Source organism: Zalophus californianus, chromosome 6 (genome assembly GCF_009762305.2).
Source record: "Zalophus californianus isolate mZalCal1 chromosome 6, mZalCal1.pri.v2, whole genome shotgun sequence".
In the NCBI taxonomy this organism is placed as follows: Eukaryota; Metazoa; Chordata; class Mammalia; order Carnivora; family Otariidae; genus Zalophus; species Zalophus californianus.
Window position 1 is genome coordinate 122,187,313 of NC_045600.1, and position 21,158 is coordinate 122,208,470.

General features: G+C 48.7%; 5 non-coding genes and 1 pseudogene across 5 annotated transcripts; all 6 read right to left on the minus strand.

Moving 5' to 3' along the window:
• Positions 1-9,835: 9,835 nt before the first annotated feature.
• LOC113910667 lies at positions 9,836-9,916 on the minus strand. The gene has a single exon (XR_003516169.1). It is a non-coding gene; the product is annotated as a small nucleolar RNA SNORD115 (small nucleolar RNA).
• A 3,290-nt stretch (positions 9,917-13,206) lies between these two features.
• LOC113910697 lies at positions 13,207-13,289 on the minus strand. Its single transcript, XR_003516199.1, has one exon. It is a non-coding gene; the product is annotated as a small nucleolar RNA SNORD115 (small nucleolar RNA).
• A 1,597-nt stretch (positions 13,290-14,886) lies between these two features.
• Positions 14,887-14,967, minus strand: LOC113910670. The gene has a single exon (XR_003516172.1). It is a non-coding gene; the product is annotated as a small nucleolar RNA SNORD115 (small nucleolar RNA).
• Positions 14,968-17,545: 2,578 nt separating this feature from the next.
• LOC113910675 lies at positions 17,546-17,626 on the minus strand. The gene has a single exon (XR_003516176.1). It is a non-coding gene; the product is annotated as a small nucleolar RNA SNORD115 (small nucleolar RNA).
• A 1,556-nt stretch (positions 17,627-19,182) lies between these two features.
• LOC113910669 lies at positions 19,183-19,263 on the minus strand. Its single transcript, XR_003516171.1, has one exon. It is a non-coding gene; the product is annotated as a small nucleolar RNA SNORD115 (small nucleolar RNA).
• Positions 19,264-20,878: 1,615 nt separating this feature from the next.
• Positions 20,879-20,950, minus strand: LOC113910702 (annotated as a pseudogene).
• Positions 20,951-21,158: the final 208 nt, after the last annotated feature.

Here is a 21,158-nt window from a genome sequence, read left to right on the forward strand (position 1 = left end):
AAAATAAATAAATGAATAAAATCTTTAAAAAAATTATTCACCACGATTAAAAGGGATTTATTCCCGGGTTCCAGGGTGGTTCAATATTTGCAAATCAATCAATGTGAAACACATTAAAAAAGAAAGGAAAAGAGCCCTATGATCCTCTCAATAAATGCAGAAACAGCATTTGAGAAAATACAGCATCCAATCTTGTAAAAGCCCTCAACAAAGTAGGAATCCTGGACATACCTCAACATCATAAAGGCCATAAATGGAAGACCCACAACTAATATAATTGTCAATGGGGAAATACAGAGTTTTTCCTCTATGGTCAGGAACAAGATGGATATTCACTTTCACCACTGTAATGTAACATAGTACTGGAAGTCATAGCCTCAGCAATCAGACAACAAAAAGAAATAAAAGGCATTCAAATTGGCAAAGAAGAAGTAAAAGATTCAGTATTAGCAGATGACATGATACTTTATATAGAAAACCTGAAAGCCACAAACCTACTAGAATTGATACATGAATTTAATAAAGTCAAAGGGTGCAAAATCAATGTACAGAAATCTGTTGCATTTCTATACACCAATAATGAAACAGCAGGAAAAGAAACCAAGGAATTGATCCCATTTGCAATTGCACCAAAAACAAAAAATAAGATACCTAAGAATAAACCAAGGAAGTAAAAGATATGTACCCTGAAAACTATAGACACTTCTGAAAGAAATTGAGGAAGATACAAAGAAATGGAAAAAAAAAATTCCATGCTCATGGATTGGAAGAACAAATATGAAAAAGATGGAAAAAAGATGGTCTCTTCAACAAATGGTGTTGGGAAAATCAGACAGCAACATGCAAAAGAATGAAACCTGGCCACTTTCTTATACCATACACAAAATAAATTCAATTTGTGTGAAAGACCTAGATATGAGGCAGGAAAGCATTAAAATCTTAGAGAACACAGGCACTAACCCCTTTGACATTGACTGTAGCAACTTCTTACTAGATAGGTCGCTTTTTTGTTGTTTCAAATTTTTATTTAAATTCTAGTTAGTTAATACATTAACAAAAGAAAGAACAAGAACCATTTGATCCTCTAAATAGCTGCAGAAAAAGCATTCAACAAAATACAACATCCTTTCTTGAGTAAAACTCTTCAAATTGTAGGGATAGGTACATACCTTAATATCATAAAAGACATCTATGAAAAACCCACAGCGAATATCATACTCAATGGGGAAAACTGAGGGCTTTTCCTCTAAGGTCAGGAACATGGCAGGGATGTCCACTATCACCACTGCTGTTCAACATAGTACTAGAAGTCCTAGCCTCAGCAATCAGACAACAAAAAGAAATAAAAGGCATCTGAATCAGCAAAGAAGTGAAACTCACTTTTTGCAGATGATATAATACTTTATGTGGAAAACCCAAAGTACTCCACCCCAAAACTCCTAGAACTCATACAGGAATTCAGTAAAGTGGCAGGATAGAAAATCAATGCACAGAAATAAGTTGCATTTCTATACACCAACAACAAAACAGAAGAAAGAGAAATTAAGGAGTCAATCCCATTTATAAACATTGTACATACACTCCCCAATGTCCATCACCCAGCCACCCCATCCTTCCCTCATTGTTAAAATCACTAAGTTCAGGTAAAAATTAAAAACCATAAGATACCTAGGAATAAGTCTAACCAAAGAGGCAAAGGATCTGAACTCAGAATACTATAAAATACACATAGATCAATGGAACAGAATCGAGAGCCCAGAAATGGACCCTCAACTCTATGGTCAACTAATCTTCAACAAAGCAGGAAAGAATGTCCAATGGAAAAAAGAGAGTCTCTTCCACAAATGGTGTTGGGAAAATTGGACAGTCACATGCAGAAGAATTAAACTGGACCATTTCTTTACACCCACAAAAATAAAATCAAAATAGATAAAAGACCTAAATGTGAGACAGGAATCCACCAAAATCCTAGAGAAGAACAGAGGCAACAACCTTTTCGACTCAGCCACAGCAACTTCTTCCTAGAAACATCGCCAAAGGCAAGGGAAGTAAGGGCAAAAATGAACTATTGGGACTTCATCAAGATAAAAAGGTTTGCACAGCAAAGGAAACAGTCAACAAAACCAGAAGACAACCGACAGAATGGGAGAAGATATTTGCAAATGACATATCAGATAAAGGGCTAGTATCCAAAATCTATGAAGAATTTATCAAACTCAACACTCAAAGAACAAATAATCCAGTCAAGAAATGGGCAGAAGACATGAACAGACATTTCTGCAAAGAAGACGTCCAAATGGCCAATAGACACATGAAAAAGTGCTCAACATCACTCGGCATCAGGGAAATCCAAATCAAAACCTCAATGAGATACCACCACACACCAGTCAGAATGGCTAAAATTAACAAGTCAGGACATGACAGATGTTGGCAAGGATGAAGAGAAAGAGGAACCTTCCTCCACTGTTGGTGGGAATGAAAGCTGGTGCAGCCACTCTGGAGAACAGTATGAAGGTTCCTCAAAAAGTTGAAAATAGAGCTACCCTATGACCCAGCAATTGCACTACTGGGTATTTACCCCAAAGACACAAATGTAGTGATTCGAAGGGGCACATGAACCCCAATGTTTATAGCAGCAATGAATTATGGAAAGAGCCTAGATGTCCATCAACAGATGAATGGATAAAGAAGATATGGTATATATATACAGTGGGATATTATGCCGCCATTAAAAAAATGAAATCTTGCCATTTGCAACAATGTGGATGGAACTAGAGAGTATTATGCTAAGCGGAATAAGTCAATCAGAGAAAGACAAGTATCATATGATCTCACTGATATGAGGAATTTGAGAAACAAGACAGAGGATCATAGGGGGAAGGAGGGGAAAATGAAACAAGATGAAACCAGAGAGGGAGACAAACCATAAGAGACTCAATCTCAGGGAACAATCTGAGGATTGTTGGAGTAGAAGGGTGTGGGAAGGATGGGGTGGCTGGGTGATGGACATTGGGGAGTGTATGTACTATGGTGAGCACTGTGAATTGTGTAAGACTGATGAATCACAGACCTGTACCCCTGAAACAAATAATACATTATATGTTAATAAAAAATTTTTTTAAATTCTAGTTAGTTAACATATAGTGTAATATTGGTCTTAGGAGTAACATTAGTGATTCATCACTTACATATAACACTGAGGGCTCATCATAACAAGTGCCATCCTTAATACCCATTTAACCCATCCCCAACCCACCTCCCTCCATCAACCCTCAGTTTGTTCTCTATCATTAAGATTCTTTTATGGCATGCTTCCTTCTCTCTTTTTTTCTCCTTTGCAAATGGTTATCTGTTTTGTTTCTTAAATACCACATATGAGTGAAATCATATGATATTTGTCTTTCTCTAAGACAGTGCAATTGCTGTGTCATATGGTACTTCTATTTTGAACATTTTGAGGAACCTCCATACTGTTTTCCAGAGTGTCTGCACCAGTTTGCACTCCCACCAACAGTGTAAGAGGGTTCCCCTTTCCCTGCATCCTTGTTGACATCTACTATTTCCTGTGTTATTAATTTTAGCCATTCTGACAGATGTGAGGTGCTATCTCATTGTGGTTTTGATTTGTATTTCCCTGATGATGAGTGATGATGAACATCTTTCATTTGTCTGTTAGTCACCTGCATGTCTTTTTTTGAAAAATGGCTATTCATGATTTCTGCCTGTTTCTTAACTGGATTATTTTTTGTGTGTGTTGAGTTTGATAAGTTCCTTGTAGATTTTGAATATAAACCCCTTATCAGATAGGTCATTTGCAAATATCTTCTCCCATTCTGTAGGTTGCCTTTAGTTTTGTTGATTGTTTCCTATGCTGTGTAGAAGCCTTTTATCTTGATGACGTCCCAATAGTTTATTTTTGCTTTTGTTTCCCCTTCTCCAGAGGCATATCTAGTCAGAAGTTGCTACGGCCAATGTCAAAGAGGTTTCTGCCTGAGTTCTCCTCTAGGAATTTGGATTCCTGTCTCACATTGAGGTCTTTCATCTATTTTGAATCTATTTTTGTGGGTGTAAAGAAATGGTCCAGTTTAATTCTTCTGCATGTGGCTATCCAATTTTCCCAACACCATTTGTGGAAGAGACTCTCTTTTTTCCGTTGGACATTCTTTCCTGCTTTGTTGAAGATTAGTTGACCATAGAGTTGAGGGTCCATTTCTGGGCTCTTGATTCTGTTCCATTGATCTATGTGTCTGTTTTTGTGCCAGAACCATACTGTCTTGATCACTACAGCTTTGTCATATAACTTGAAGTCCAGAATTGTGATGCCACCAGCTTTGCTTTTCATTTTCAAGATTGCTTTGGCTAGTCAAGGTCTTTTGTAGTTCCATACAAATTTTAGGATTCTTTTTCTTTTTTTAAATTTAAAAAATCAATTTAATTAACATATAGTATATTATTAGTTTCTGACATAGAATTTGGTGATTCATCAATTGCATATAACACCCAGTGCTCATTATAATCAGTGTGGATTGCTGGAGGGGAGGTGTGGGGGAGGGGGTAACTGGGTGTTAGGATTCTTTTTCTAACACTGTGAAAACTGCCATTCATATTTTGATGGCAATTGCATTAAATATGCAAACTCCTTTGGGTAATATAGACAATTTAACAATATTTATTCTTCTAATCCATGAGCATGGAATGTTTTTCCATTTCTTCGTGTCGTCAATTTCTTTCAACAGTGGTTTATAGTTTTCAGAGTACAGATATTTTACCTCTTTGGTTGGGTTTATTTTTATGACTTTTGGTACAGTTGTAGGTGGGATGGATTCATTGATTTCTCTTTCTGCTGTTTATTATTCATGTATAGTAAGGCAACAGATTTCTGTACATTGATTTTGTATCCTGTGACTTTATTGAATTTGTGTATCAATAATAGCAACTTTTTTGGTGGAGTTTTGGAATTTCTATATAGAGGATCATGTCATCTGCAAATATTGAAAGTTTTACTTCTGCCTTGGTGACTTGGATGCCTTTTATTTCTTTTTGTTTTCTGATTGCTTCCGGGATTATGTTTTATAACAGTGGTGAGACTGGACATCCCTGCCTTGTTCCTGATCATAGATAAAAGCTCTCAATTTTTCCCCATTGAGGATCTTACCTGCGGGTTTTTCATTTATGGCCTTTATTATGTTGAGGTATGTTCCCTCTAACTCTACTTTGTTGAGGTTTTTTTTTTTTTTTTTTTTTTTTATCCAGAATGGATGTTGTACTTTGCCAAAAGCTTTTTCTGCATCTACTGAGATTATATGGTTGTTATCCTTTCTTTTATTAATGTGGTGTATCATGTTGATTGATTTGTGAATAGTGATCCACTTTTGCAGCCCAGGCATAAATCATACTTGTTCATCTCAAACGATTCTTTTAATGTATTGTTGGATTCAATTTGCTAATATTTTACTTAGAATTCTTGCCTCCAGGTTTACCAATGATATTGGCCTGTAGTTCTGGTTTTTAGTGTAGTCTTTATCTGGTTTTGTTATCAGTGTAATGTTGGCCTCATTGAATGAATTTTGAAGTTTTCCTTCCATTTCTATTTTTTTAATAGTTTGAGAAGAATACATATTAACTCTTCCTTAAATGTTTCATAGAATTCAACTGTGAAGCCACATGGCTGTGAACTTTGTTTATTGGGAGAGTATTGATTACTGATCCAATTTTTTTGCTGGTTATCCATCTGTTAAGGTTTTCTATTTCTTCTTGTTTCAGTTTTGGTAGTTTATATGTTTCTAGGAATTTATCCATTTCTTCCAGTTTGTCCAATTTATTGCCATGTAGTTTTATATGCTATCCTTTTATAATTGTTTGTATTTCTGTGGTGTTGGTTATTTCTCCTCTCTCATTTGTGATTTTACTTTTTGTGTCCATTTGCTTTTGTCTTTGATAAGTCTAAGAGTTTATCAATTTTATTATTTTTTTTTTTCAAAGAACCTTCTCTGAGTTTCACTGATCTTTTGTTTCTGAGTTTCTATATCATTTATTTCTGCTCTGGTCTTTATTATTTCCCTTCTTCTGCTGGTTTTAGGCTTTTAAAAAAATTCTTTTTGAGCTCCTTTAGGAGCTCCTTTGAGCTCTTAACCTCACGGTTAGGTTGTTTATTTGATATTTTTCTTGCTTCTTAATGTAGGCCTGAACTGCTATATATGTCTTTTTAAGACCACTTTTGCTGCATCACAAAGATTTTGGACCATTGTCATTTCATTTTCATTTGTTTCCATGTATTTTTTCTTCTTCGATTTCCTTGTTGACCAATTCATTTGTTAGTAGCATGTTGCTTAACCTTCATGTATTTGCGGTCTTCTACAATTTTTTTCTTGTGGTTCAGTTCATGTTTCATAGCATCATATGAAACATATGAAAATATGCATGGTATGATCTCAGTCATTTTATTCTTGTTGAGACCTGATTTGTGAACTAGCATGTAACCTATCCTGGAGAATGTCCCATGTGTGTCTGAAAAGAATGTGTATTCTGCCGCTTTGGGGTGGAATGTTCTGAATATATATGGTAAGTCTATTTGGTCCACATTCAAAACCATTGTTTCCTTGATGATTTTCTACTTAGATATCTGTTCATTGATGTAAGTGGGGTGTTTAAATCCCCTACTATTATTGTATTATTATCAATGAGTCCCTTATGTTTGTTATTAATTGTTTTATATATTTCGGTCCTCCCATTTGGGAGCATAAATATTTACAAATGTTAGATCTTCTTGTTGGATAGACCCCTTTATTATGATATAGTACCTTTCTTCATTTCTTGTTACAATTTTTGGATTAAAATCTAGTCTGTTGAATATAAGTGTTGCTACTCTTTTTTTTTTTTTTTTTTGATGCGCTATTGCATCGTAAATATTTCTCAATCCCCTCACTTTCAACCTTTAGGTCTAAAATGAGTCTCGTGCATAGAATATAGATGGGTCTTGGATTTTTATCCATTCTTACATTCCAGATCTTTCGATTGTGGTGTTTAGTCCGTTTACATTCAGTAATTTTTGGCAGATATGTATTTAATGCCATTTTATTACTTGTTTTGTCATTGTTTCTGGAGATTCTCTCTTTGCCTTTCTAGTCTTTGTCACTTTTGATCTTTCCTTTCTATTCAAAGAGTCTCCTTTAATATGTTTTTTGCAGGGCTGAGTTAGTGGTCGAAAACTTCTTTAGTTTCGTCTGGGAAACTCTTTTTCTCTCCTTCTACTCTGACGGATAGCTTTTGTGGATAGGGTATTCTTTGCAGCAGATATTTCCCATTCAGCATGTTGAATATATCACGTCACTTTCTTCTGGCTTGCCATGTTTCTGTGGACAGATATACAGCTAGCTTTATGGGTCTTTCCTTATAAGTTAGGTACTTCTTTTGTCGTGCTGCTTTAACATCTTTTCTTTGTCACAATAATTTGCAAGTTTAAATATGATAGATCATGGTGTTGGCCTGCTTTTGTTGATTTTAACAGGAGGTCTCTGTTCCTCTTGGATTTGGATGTCTATTTCCTTCCCCAGATTGCAGAAGTTTCCAGCTAATATTTCCTCAATTAAATTTTCTGTCAGCTTTTGCCTCTGTTCTTAATCTGGACACCTATAATACAAATGTTATTACATTTTACAGAGTCACTAAATAGCCTATATCTACTTTTGTGTTCCATTATTCTTCTTTCTCTCTTTTTTTTCAGCTTTATGTTTTCCCATTATTTTGTCTTCCATATCACTTATTTGTTCCTATGCTTCTTCCATCCTCATGGTCATTACATATAGTCAGTTTGGAATCTCAGTTATTGAATTTTTAATTTCTGACTTTTTTTTTTAAACTCTTATCTCTGTGGTAAGGGCCTCCCTGTTGTCTTCTAGGCTTTTCTCAAGCCCAGTGAGTATCTTGGTGATTATTGCTTTAAATTCTCTGTAAGGCGTATTACTTATATCTGTTTTGATTAGATCTCTGGCCATGACCTTATCTTGTTCTTTTTCGGGGATGAATTACACTGTCTTGGGATTTTGTCTAAGCCTCTGTCTTCTTCTCTGAGTTAGAAAAGCCTGTTATATTTCCTGCTCCTGAGAGTAATGGCTTTGTTAAGAAGAAATTCATATAATATCCAGGGCCTGGTGCTTCAGAGAGTGTCTCTGTTGTGTGCTGCATGCACTCTGCTGCTGTGTTTTGGCTACTCTATCTTGCAGGTCAGTCATCTGCAGAGGCTCTTCAGTGGGTAGTGTTTGGAACTTGGTCAGAGTGGGTGAGTTTTAACTAGGTGTGCTCTGGTTTCCATGTTAAATGAGATCTGATGCTACTTCTGATAACACTGAGGCTTTGCAGAACTCTATGGTCAGAAGATGTGGTGTGATTAGGGATGTCAGGGATGAGCGGCACTTGGCAGGTGACTCTGCATTTATGCTGAAAGGTGTAGAAGGGAAATGGAAATCACTGGATCCTTTGTATCCTACTAGGCCACTCTGTGAAAGTGACCTACCACAAATATGGTCCAAGAGGAGCAAATAATCACCCATAACTGTGCCCAGGTGATACTCAGGGCCCATTTGGCCAGGGTAGATTGCTTGCCTTCTCTCCAGGAGAAGGACAGTGCCCTCAAATATCAATCACTAAAAAAGCCCACCAAATATAAAACTACAGTCCTCAAAAGCTTCTGGTTACAAAAACAACAAAAATGAACCTCTAAGCTTTTACCAGGCAATGTAGGGGATGTATTTCTCTAGGTGTTGCCACTTGAGCTCCACTCTCTCTTGCCTTTTCCATCATGAGAGGCCCAAAGTGGCCAAGATCTCAGGGATCCAATTCTACCAAAAATCATTTCTCAATGCATCCTAATTTTGGCCACATGGCCTTCTCTGTTTAAGCTGCTCTGGAGAAGGATAAGAATTCCTGCTATTTCGGTTTGATTTGATGATTATCTAGCTGTGTTTCAGTCAGAGATTACAATTGGATTGTAATCTGCCAGAAATCTGCAAGAAATTTTCCAGAAAAAAACAGTGTTGTTCATAAGAAAACAGGAAGCACACCTCAGGGGATGGCTTCCCCTCTTCTGAAGGCTGGCTAGGGGGATCCAGCTGGGAACCTCCAGCTGGAAGTCTCAGTATAGGCAATTTCCTGAAACACCCAAAGTGGACAGAAAGGGCAAAGGCCTGATTCACCACACCTCACTGGACAAATTCTCTTCAAAATAAAATGGCATTTCCTGAAAGAGACCGGCATCAAACAGGCTGCTCAAGCTGAGAACTCAATGAAAGGGGATGAGAAATGTAGCAGGAGATTGGTGGCAGAGTGGAGATCTCCCTGGATATTCAAGACCATGTGAGGAGGATGGCCAAATGTACTCATCAAGTGGATTTGCCAAAGGACAAGGGAGGACATTCAAGGAGAAGTTAACCCTCACTGGCCATGAAGGTGTCCCACCAAGAGAGAAGTGCCAGAGCTGCATCATGTGGAATTTCCCACCGACTGTTTACATTTGAGACCTTCAAATAGCTCCAGAGGCATCGAATCAAATCTCATTGTTGAGGCCGTGCCAAGACGATGGCCACCAAGGTACACTGAAAGACAAAAGGAGATGAGGGTTGCTAAGCAATGGCTCATGAGAAGGTGTCCCAAGAGGGGGAATGGGTCGGGAGGCAACGCTGAAGGCTGGAGTAGCTCTTGGGCACCTGGAGGCCCACAGACAGGCCAGAGCAACAGCAGGGAGACCCGAAGGATCTGTTGCCTCAAACCCCAAATTGCAACGCTCCTCCAGGGCCCCAAGCATCCTCAGGATGCTGACTCCGGGATGGTCCCCTCCATTGGGCCTCAGCGTAATCCTATTGAGCATGATTTTTAGGTCATCATCTCTCTTCGAGACAATATGAGTTCTCATCATTGACCCAAGCAAGGCAGTGGTGACACAGGCAGGTGCTCTTCTGTCCCCTGAACCTGCTTACCGGGGTGCTTATTGTAGAGTGGGATGCCCGGCGGGGAGCACGAACTTTGGGCTTCTTGCAGGGGCTGGGCCTAGCAAGACATGGCCCTCAGGGCAGGATCCTTGGACATGGGATCTGGGGAGAGAGGGGTAAGCCAGCTGTCAAAACTCCCTACTCCGGGGCACCTGCCCCTGTGGCCAAGAGCTGCCAGGTCTGAAAGCCTGGCAGCAAGTGGCAAGGCCTGAGGCTGACTCTCCCATTCCCTGAACCAGCTTACCCAGGATGCTTACCGTAGAGCGGGATGTCCTGGGAGGGAGGCAATGGCACGAGATGTTGGGCCTCTTGCCGGAGATTGGCCTAACAAGACTTGGACCTCAGGGTAGGATCTTCATCTGGGGACAGCCTCTGGGAAAAAATGGGCAGGCCAGCTGTCAAAATGTCCTGCACCGGGCCAAGAGTTTCAGTCCCAAAAGCCTGGTGCCACGTGGCAAGGCATAAAGCTGGCTGTCTCATGGCGAGGGACCGCAAGGAAGTGGCAGGCTACAAGAGCAGAGATACCCATACCTGGACCCTGAAACAATAGATAGCATGGCCCCTGAGGGGGCTGAGCCTTGCTGATACTGTCCCCCAGAAGGCCCAGCACAAAGGTTTCCCTAGCGGTAGCATGCTGTGGGTAGGGGGCATGGCGTGAAGGGTGCATTCCCTGGTAGGTAGGACCAGGCCCTCACCCTCCCATGGATTGGCTATCTGTGACACACCGAGCTGGTAAAATGTCCTCGAGGACATGGGGAGCCACAGCCCCCAGGGCCCCAAGGGCAGAGGAATGGGTGCCGGGGTAACCGTGTCCATGCAACCAAGGCATGCTGCCCACTGCCCGTCATGCAGGGGTCCCTCTGCCTGCACCTGTTGGGCCTCTTACTGGGATCAGCCCCTCAGGTCTAGAGTGATGCGACCATAGGCCCAGGGCCATCGCCCATTGCACCTAGGGATTTGAGATTCCCCTCCTAGGCCTGGTGTGCCCTTCCTGTCTCCGCAGCTCAAGGGATCAGGAGGGGAGCTCTGCAGCTGCCCTGAGTGGGCCCAAGCTCCTTGGGAGTTGAGTGCATGCGACAGGAGCTCTGAGCTCTCCCTCCCAGGGCAACTTGCCAAGGACCAGCACTTCAGGAACAGCTCAGGGCTGAGGTGGACAGACGCCAGTGGCCCAAGGGGCCCACGTCCACCATCTGGATGGGCCAATGGGGTACAGCATGAAGCAGCAAGAGCCCTCAGCTGAACGTGGGCTGACGGTGATGTCCCTGCACTTTCCGGTCCTTGTCAGGGACCCACACACACTTCTGCTTCCCCAGCACATGAGATGGTCCAGGGGCGGACTTTCAAGGATGAAGTCCACCCTCTACAGACATCCAGGGCTCCCAGTCTGATGTCCATGCAGCCAGAACCCAGACACAGGCCTTCCGAATCTACCACAATAGCATCTGTGGCTTCCTTCCAAGCCCAGTTGCTTCTACTCACCTGCCATGGTTGAGGCCCTGTCAAGACGCTGGCCACCATGGCCCACTGAAAGACAAAAGGAGACTAGTGTTGTTAAGCAATGGCTCCGTGGGAAGAGTCCTGGGAGGATGAATCCTCTTTCTTTGAGAAACTATAAGTTATCATTGACCCAAGCAAAGCAGTGGTGATGTGGTTTGGCGCTCTCCTGTTCCCCAAACCTGCTTACTGGGGTGCTTACTGTATAGCAAGATGCCTGGGGGGTGGGGTGGGGTGGGGGCATGAGATTTTGGGCCTGTTGCAGGGGCTGGACATAGCAAGACATGGTCCTCAGGGCTGGATCTGTGTCTAGGGATGGGATCTGGGGAGGAAAGGGTAAACCTGGTGTCAAAACGCCCTGGTCTGGGGCAGCTGCACCTGTGGCCAAGAGCTGCAAGTCCTAAAAGCCTGGCACCACTGTCAAGGTGTTAGGTTTGCTGGCACACGGCAGGGGACCACAAGGAAGTGGTAGGCTACAGTAGCAGAGATGCCCATACCTGGACCCTGAAACAACAGAGAGCGTGGCCCCTGAGGGTGCCAAGCCTTGCTGAAGCTGGCCCCCAGGAGAAGGCCCAGTGCACAAGCTTCCCAAGAGGTAGCATGGTGTGGGAATGGGGCCCGGCTTGCAGGGTGTGTGTCCTGGTATGTAGGGCCAATGCTACGCCCTCCCACTTATTGGCCATCTGTGGCAATAGGAGCTGGTCAGATGCCCTCGAGGACATGGGGAACCATGGCCCCCAGGGTCCCCAGGGCAGAGGAATGGATGCTGGGCCAAACATGTGTATGCAACCAAGGCATGCTGCACACAGCCTGCTCGGGGAGGGGGACCTCTCCCTGCACCTGCTAAGCCTCTTCCCCTGAATCACTCCTTCAGGTCTAGAGTGTCAGGGCGAGAGGCCCAGGACCATCACCCATTGTGCCCAGGGACTTGAGATAACCCTCCTAAACCCAGTGGGCCCTTCCTGTCTCGGCAGCCCAAGGGATTGGGGAGGGGAGCTCCCAGCTGCCCCGAGAGGGCCCAAGCTCCTTGGGAGTCAGGTGCATGTGACAGGGGCTCTGGGCTCTTCCGCCCAGGGCAACTTGCCAAGTGCCGGGGCTTCAGGAACAGCCAAGGGCTGAGGCAGACAGCTGCCAGTGGTCCCAAGGGGTCCATGTCCACCATCTGGATGGGTGCACACCTTGAAGCAGTAAGATCCCTCAGCTGACCTGGGCGATGGCGGTGTCCCTGCACTTTCTAGTCCTTGTCAGGGAACCAGCCCATCTTTCAGTTCCCCTGCATGTGGGATGACCCAAGGGTGGACCTTCACGGGAGAAGTCCACCCTCTCCAGAAATCCAGGGCTCCCGGCCTGATTCCCATGCAGCCACCACGCAGACACGAGTCTCACGAACCCACCCCAACATCTGTGACCTCCCTCCAAGCTCAGTGGCTTCCACCCACCAACCATTGTTGAGGCTGCACCAAGACCCTATACACCATGGACTGCTGGAAGACACAAGGAGATGAGGGTTGCTAAGCAATGGCTCCCCAGAAGGTGTCCTGGGAGGGGGGATGGGTCGGCAGGCAAGGCTGAAGACCTGCGCCCCTCTTGGGCAACTGAAGGCCCACAGTCAAGGCACAGCCAAAGCTGGGAGCCTTGAGGAATTGGTTGCTTCAAGCCCCAAACTATGGCGTTCCCCCAGGGCCCCAAGCATCCTTGGTATGTTGACTCTGGGATGGTCCCCTCCATTGGACCTACGCATAATCCTATTGAGCATGATTTTTTTAAGTCATCATCTCTCTTCGAGACAATATGAGATCTCATCATTGACCCAAGCAAGGCAATGGTGATACAGGTGGGTGCTCTCCCATCCCCTGAACGAGCTTACCCAGGGTGCTTACTGTAGAGCAGGATGCCCTGGGAGGAAGGCAGGGGCACGAGACTTTGGGTCTCTTGCTGGAGCTTGGCCTAGCAAGACTTGGACCTCAGGGTGAGATCGTCATCTGGGGATGGCATCTGGGGAGAGAGGGGTAGGCCAGCTGTCAAAATGTCCTGCACTGGGGCACCTGTCCCTGCAGCCAAAAGCTGCCAGTCCCAAAATCCTGGCTCCACATGGCAAGACATGAGGCCAGCCAGCACATGGCAGGAACTGAAAGAAAGGGGCAGGTTACAGGAGGCAAGATGCCCATACCTGGATCCCGAAACAAGGGAGAGTGTGGCCCCCAAGGGAGCTGAGGCTTGCTGAGGCTGTCTCCCAGGAGACGGCCGGCACACAGGCTCCCTGAGAGGTAGCATGGTTTAGGAGCAGGGCACTGTATGCAGGGAGCTTGTCCTGGTATGTAGGGCCAAAGCATCACCCTCCCATGGATTCGCCACCTGTGACACCCAGAGGTGGGCAGATGCCCTCGAGGACATGGGGATCCACGGCCCCCAGAGTCCCCAGAGCAGAGGAATGGATGGGGGCCCAAACATGTGCATGCAACCAAGGCATGCTGCACACTGCTTGCCAGGCAGGGGTGTCCTCTCCCTGCACCTGCTGAGCCTCTTCCAATAAATCAATCCCTCAGGTCTAGAATGTCAGGATGAGAGCCCCAGGGCCATCATCTGTTGTGCCCAGGGACTTGAGATTCCCCTCCTAGACCCGGTGGGGCTTTCCTGTCTCGGCAGCCCAAGGGATGGGGAAGGGGAGCTCCCAGCTGCCCTGAGGGGGCCCAAGCTGCTTGGGAGTCAGGTGTATGTGACAGGAGCTCTGGGTTCTTCTGCCCAGGGCAGCTTGCCAAAACCAGGGGATTCAGGAACAGCAGAGGGCTGAGGGGGACAGCCGCCAGTCATCCCAAGGTGCCCACGTCCACCATCTGGAACAGCCCATGTGGCCTACCATGAAGCAGCAAGATCCCTCAGCTAAACTGGACAACGGCGGTGTCCCTGCACTTTCCAGTCTTTGTCAGGGACCCGGCCCATCTTTCACTTCCCCTGCATGAGGGATGGCCCAAGGGCGGACCTTCAAGGGGAACTCCACCTTCTCCCAACATCAAGGGTTCCCAGCCCGATTCCCATGCGGCCACCACCCAGACACGGGCCTCACGAACCTCCCCCAATGACATCTGTGGCCTCCCTCCAAGCACAGTGGCTTCCACTCACCTGCCATGGTTGTGGCTGCACTGAGACACTGGCCACCATGGCCTGTGAAAGACACAAGGCAATCAGGGTTGCAAAGCAATGGCTCTACGGGAGCTGTCCCTGGAAGAAGAATGGGTCGACAGGCAAGGCTAAAGGCTTGATCCACTCGTGGGCACCTGGAAGCCCATAGTCAGTTCATAGCCACAGTGGAGAGTCTTAAGGGAACGGTTGCCTCTAGCCCCAATCTGCAGTGCTCGCTTAGGGCACAGAGCATCCTCGGGATGCTGAGTCTGGGATGGTCCCCTCCACTGGGCCTCAGCGTAATCTTATTGAACATGATTTTTAGGTCATCATCTCTCTTCAAGACAATATGAGTTCTCATCATTGACCCAAGGAAGGCAGTGGTGATGTGGGGTGCTGTCCCGTCCCCCAAACCTGCTTACCAAAGGTGCTTAATGTAGAGCAGGATGGCCGGTTGGGGGGGTGGGGACACAAAAAGTTGGGCATTTTGCAGTGGCTGGTCCTAGCACACTTGGCCCTCAGGGCAGGATATTCGTCTGGGGTCAGGATCTGGGGAGAGAGAGGTAGGCGAGGTGTCAAAATGCACTGCTCCACGGCACTTGCCATTGTAGCTAAGAGCTGCCAGTCCAGAAAGCTGGCGCCACGTGGCAAGGTGTGAAGCCGGCTGGCATACGGCAAGGGACCACATGGAAGGGGCAAGCTATAGGAGCAGAAATGCCTATACCTAGACCACGAAACAACAGAGAGTGTGGCCCTTGTGAGAGCCTAGCCTTGCTGATGCTGCCTCCCAGAAGGCCCAGCACACAGGTTTCCTGAGAGGTAGCATGCTGTGGACTCTGGGCCAGGCATGAAGGGTGAGTGCCCTGGTATGTACAGTTAGGCCCTCACCGTCCCACGGATTGGCCATCTCTGACACCCGGAGTTGGGCTGGTGCCCTCAAGGACATGGGGACCCATGACCCTCAGGGTCCTGAAGGCAGAGGAATGGATGCCAGGCCAACAGCGTGACCGCAACTAGGCATGCTGCCCATTCCCACCATGCACAGGGGCCCTCTCCCTGCACCTGCTGGACCTCATTGCCAGGATCACTCCTTCAGATCTAGAGTGCCACTACGATAGGCCCAAGGACATCGCCTGTTGTGCCCAGAGACTTAAGATTACCCTCCGAGGCCAGGTTGGCCTTTCCTGTCTCAGTGGCCCAAGGGATTGTAGAAGGGAATTCCCCAGTTGCTCCGAGGGGGCCTAGCTGCTTGGGAGTCGGGTGCATGGGACAGGAGCTCTGGGCTCTCTGGCCCAGGGCAATTTGCCAAGGTCTAGGGCTTCATGAACACCCCAAGTCCAAGGGGGACAGCCACCAGTGGCCCCAAGGGACCTATAACCGCCATCTGGATGGGCACATGGGGCACACCATGAAGCAGCGATCATCCCTCAGATGATCATTGGGGGACAGAGTCACGAGACTTTGGACCTCTTGCAGGGGCTGGGCCTAGCAAGACATGGCCTTCAGGGTGGAATCTTCATCTGGGGACACGATCTGGGGAGAGAGGGGTAAGTCAGGTGTCAGAACACCCTGCTGCATGGCACCTGCCCCTGCAGCCAAGAAGTGCCAGTCGCAAAAGCCTGGTGCCCTGTGGCAAGGCTTTAGGCCGGCCAGCACACAGTGGGTAACCATAAGGAAGGGGCAGGCTATAAGAGCAGAGATGCCCATACATGGACCCCCTAAAAATGGAGAGCTTGGCCCCTGAAGCAGCCGAGCCTCACTGAAGATGCCCCCTAGAAGAAGGCACGGCACACATGCTTCCCAAGAGGTAGCACGCTATGGGCATGGGGCTGGTCATGAAGGGTGCATGTCCTGGTAGGTAGATCCCGGCCCTCGCCCTCCCATGGATTGGCTATCTGTTGCACCCCAAGCCTGGCATGTGCCCTTGAGGACATGTGGAGCCACAGCACCCAGGGTCCCTGGGGCAGAGGAATGGATACTAGGCCAAAAGCATACATAAAACCAAGTCATGCCACCCACTGCCCCCCTTGCAGGGGGGCCCTTTCCCTGCATGTGCTGGGCCTCTTCATGGGATCACTACCTCAGGTCTAGAGTGCCACTGTGAGAAGCCCAGGGCCATCGTCTGTTGCACCCAGGAACTCAAGATTCCCCTCCTTGGCCTGGTGGGCCCTTTCTGTCTTGACAGCCCAAGGGATCAGGGAGGAGAACTCCCCAGCTGGTCCGAGGAGGCCCAAGCTCCTTGGGAGTGAGATGCGTGTGACAGAAGCTCTGGGCTGTCCCACGGGGTCACCTTAGCAATGGCTAGGGCTTCCAGAACAGCCCAGGGCCAAGGGGGACAGCCGCCAGTGGCCCCAAGGGGCCAGGTCCACCATCTGGACAGGCCAATTAGTCACAACGTGAATCAGCACGAGCCCTTAGCTGAACATGGGCTGACGGTGGTGTCCCTGCACTTTAAGGTCCTTGTCAGGGACACGGCCAAACTTTCCCTTCCTTTGCAGGTGGGATGGCCCAAGGGCGAACCTTCAAGAGGTAAGTCCACCTTCTCCTGATATCCAGGGCTCCCGGCCCAATTCCCATGCAGTTGCCTCCCAGACACAAGACTCCTGAACCCACCCCTATGGCATCTCGGCCTCCCTCCAAGCCCAGTGGCTCCACTCACCTGACATCGTTGAGGCCGCACCAAGACCTTGGCCACCACAGCCCACTGAAAGACAGAAGGAGTCCAGGATTGCTAAGCAATGGCTCCCTGGGAGGCATCCTGGTAGGAGGAATGAGTCAGCAGGCAAGGCCGAAAGCCTGAGCACCTTTGGGCACCTGGAAGCCCACTGTCAGACCACAGCCACAGTGGGGAGCCTTGAGGGAACAGTCGCTATAAGCCCCAAACAGCAGTTCTCCCCCAGGGCCGCAAGCATCTTCTGGATGCTGACCCAGGCATGGTCCCCTTCATTGGGCCTCAGTGTAATCCTATTGAGCATGATTTTTAGGTTATCATCTCTCTTTGAGACAATATGAGTTCTCATCATTGACCCAAGGAAGGCAGTAGCAATGCGGGTGGGCACTCTCCTTCCCTGAATCTGCTTACCAGGGGAACTTACTGTACAGAGGATTACCCAGGAGGGTGCCAGGGCAGGAGATGTTGGGCCTGTTGCCAGGGCTGGGCCTAGGAAAATTTGGTCCTCAGGGCAGGATCTTCGTCTGGGCACATGATCTGAGGAGAGAGGTGTAGGCTTGGTGTCAAAACGCCATTCTCCGGGGCACCTACCCCTGCAGCCAAGAGCTGCCAGTCCCTAAATCCTGGTGCCACATTGCAAGGTGTGAGGCCAGCCAGCATGTGGAGGGAACCAAAAGAAAGGGGAGGCTACAGGAGCCGAGATGCCCATGCCTAGAACCCGAAACAACAGAGAGCATACCCTCAAGGGAGCCGAGGCTTGCTGAGGCTGCCCCCCAGGAAAATTCCAGCATACAGGTTACCTGAGAGGTAGCACAGTGTGGGAGCAAGGCATGGCATGCAGGGAGCTTGTCCTGGTAGGGAAGGCCAAGGTCTCACCCTCCCACGGATTGGCCATCTGTGACACCTGGAGCTGGGCAGGTGCCCTCCAGGACATGGGAGGCCATGGCCCCCAGGGTCCCCAGGGTAGAGGAATGGGTGCTGCGCCAAATGCATGCATGCAACCAAGGCATGCAGTGCACTGCCCGCCACGCAAGGAGGGGCTTCTCCCTGCACCTGCTGAGCTTCTTCCCCTGGATAACTCCATCAGGTCTAGAGTGTCAGGGTGAGAGCCCCAGGGCCATCGCCTGTTGTGCCCAGGGACTTGAGATTCCCCTACCAAACCCAGTGGGCCCTTCCTGTCTTGGCAGCCCAAAGGATCAGGGAGGGGAGCTCCCAGCTGCCCTGAGGGGGCCCAAGCTCCTTGGGAGTCGGGTGCATGCGACAGGAGCTCTGGGCTCTCTGGCCCTGGGCAACATGCCAAGGTCTGGGGCTTCATGAACACTTCAGGTTTAAGGGGGACAGCTGCCAGTGACCCCAAGGGGCCTATATCCACCATCTGGATGGGCACATGGGGCACACCATGAAGCAACGAGGTCCCTCAGCTGATCGTTGGCTGACAACAGTGTCCCTGCACTTTCCAGTCCTTGTCAGGGACCCAGCCCATCTTTCACTTCCCCTGCATGAAGGATGGCCCATCCACGTTTCCCAGCCCGACCCTCATGGGACCTCCACCCAGACACAGGCTTCCCGAACCCACTCTGGACAGCATCTATGGCCTCCCTCGAAGCCCAGTGGTTCCACTCACGTGCCATGTTTGTGGCCACGCCAAGACCCTGACCACCAAGGCCCATTGAAAGATGCAAAGAGACCAAGGCTGCTAAGCAATGGCTCCCCGGAAGGTGTCCTGGGAGGGGGGATGGGTTGGCAGGCAAGGCCGAAGGTCTGAGCACCTCTTGGGCACCTGGAGGGCCACAGTCAGACCACAGCCAAAACGGGGAGGCTTGAGGGATCTGTTGCATCAAGCCCCAAACTGCAGCACTCCCCCAGGGCCCTGAGCATCCTCAGGATGCTGACCCCAAGATGGTCCCTTCCACTGGGCCTCAGCGTAATCCTATTGAGCATGATTTTTAGGTCATCATCTCTCTTCGAGACAACATGAGTTCTCATCATTGACCCAAGCAAGGCAATGGCAATGCCAGTGAGCCCTCTCCCGCCCTGTGAACCTGCCTACCTGGTGTGCTTACTGTAGAGTGGGATGCTCCGGTGGGGGGTGGGGATCCAAGACGTTGGGATTCCTGCTGGGGCGTGACCTAACAAGACTTGAATCTCAGGGTGGGAATTGGTCTGGGGACAGAATCTGTGGAGAGAGTGGTAGTCTAGGTGTCAAAATGTCCTGCTCTTGGGCACCTGCCCCAGCTGCCAAAAACTGACAGTTCCAAAAGCCTGGTGCTGCTGGCAAGGCATTAGGCAGGCTGGCACATGGCAGAGGACTGCAAGGACGCACAGGCTACAGGAGAAGAGATGCCCATACCTGGACCCCTAATCAATGGAGAGGGTGGCCCCCGAGAGAGCCGAGTGTTGCTGATGCTGCCCCAGGAGAAGACCTGGCACACAGGCTTCCTGCCAAGGCATAGCATGATGTGGGCAAAGGGCCTGGCATGATGTGTGCATGGTGTGGTAGCTAGGGTCAGGCCCTCACCATCCCATGGATTGGCCATCTGTGGCACCCGGAGCTGGGCAGGTGCCCTCGATGACACAGGGAGCCATGGCTCCCAAGGGCTCCCAAGGCAGAGGAATGGATGCCGGGCCAACTGCGTGCACACAACCAAGGCATGCAGCCCACTCCCCGCCATGCAGGGGCCTCTTTCTCTGCACCTGCTGGGCCTTTTCACCGGCATCAATCCCTTAGGTCTAGAGTGCCTCGTTGATAGGCCCAGGGACATCGCTTCTTGCGCCTAGGACTACAGATTCCCCTGCTAGGCCTGGTGGGCCCTTCCTCTCCATGGCCAAAGGGATTGGGGAGGGGAATCCCCAGCTGCTCTGAGGGGTCCCGAGCTCCTTGGGGGTCAGGTTCGTGGGACCAGAAGTCAGGGCTCTCCCGCCTGGGGCACCTTGCCAAGGGCTGGGGCTTCAGAAACAACCCAGGGCCAAGGTGGACAGCTGCCAGTGGCCCCAAAGGGCCTAGGTCCACCATCTGGATGGGCCCATATGGCATCCTGTGAAGCAGCAAGATCCCTCAGCTGAACATGGGCTGAGGACAGCATCACTGAACTTTGCAGTCCTTGTCAGGGACCCTGCTAACCTTTTGCTTCCCCCGCACATGGGATGATCCAACAGTGGACCTTCAAGGGGGAAGTCCACCCTCTCCAGCATCCAGGGCTCCTGGCCTGACGCTCATGCAGCTCTCTCCCAGACAAAGGCATCCCGAACCGACCCCAATGGCATCTGCGTCCTCTTTCCAAGCCCAGTCGGTTCCACTCACTGTTGTTGAGACCATTGTTGTTGCCATTGTTGAGACCGTTCTGAGATCCTGGCCACCAAGGCCCACTGAAAGACACAAGGAGACCAGGGTTGCTAAACAATGGCTTCCCTGGAGGTGTCCTGGGAGGGGGAATGGGTCTGCAGGCAAGGGTGAAGCCCCGAGAACCTTTGCGCAACTGGAGGCCCACAGTCAGGCCACAGCCACAGTGGGGAGCCTCAAGGGATTGGTCGCCTCAAGCCCCAAGCTGCAGCCCTCCCACAGGGCCCTGAGCCTTGTGAGGATGCTGACCCTGGGATGGTGCCCTCAATAGGGCCTCGACATAATCCTACTGAGCATGATTTCATCTCTCTTCGAGACAATATGAATTCTCATCACTGACCCAAGCAGGACAGTGGTGAAGTGGGCGGGCACTTTCTCGTCCCCTGAACCTGCTTCCTGGGGGTGCTTACTGTAGACCGGGATGCCCAGGGGGAGGCAGGGGCATGAGACGTTGGGCCTCTTGCTGGGGCTGTGCCTAGCAAGACATGGTCCTCAGGGCAGGATCAACATCTGGGAGAGGCATCTGGGGAGAGAGGTGTAGGCCAGGTGT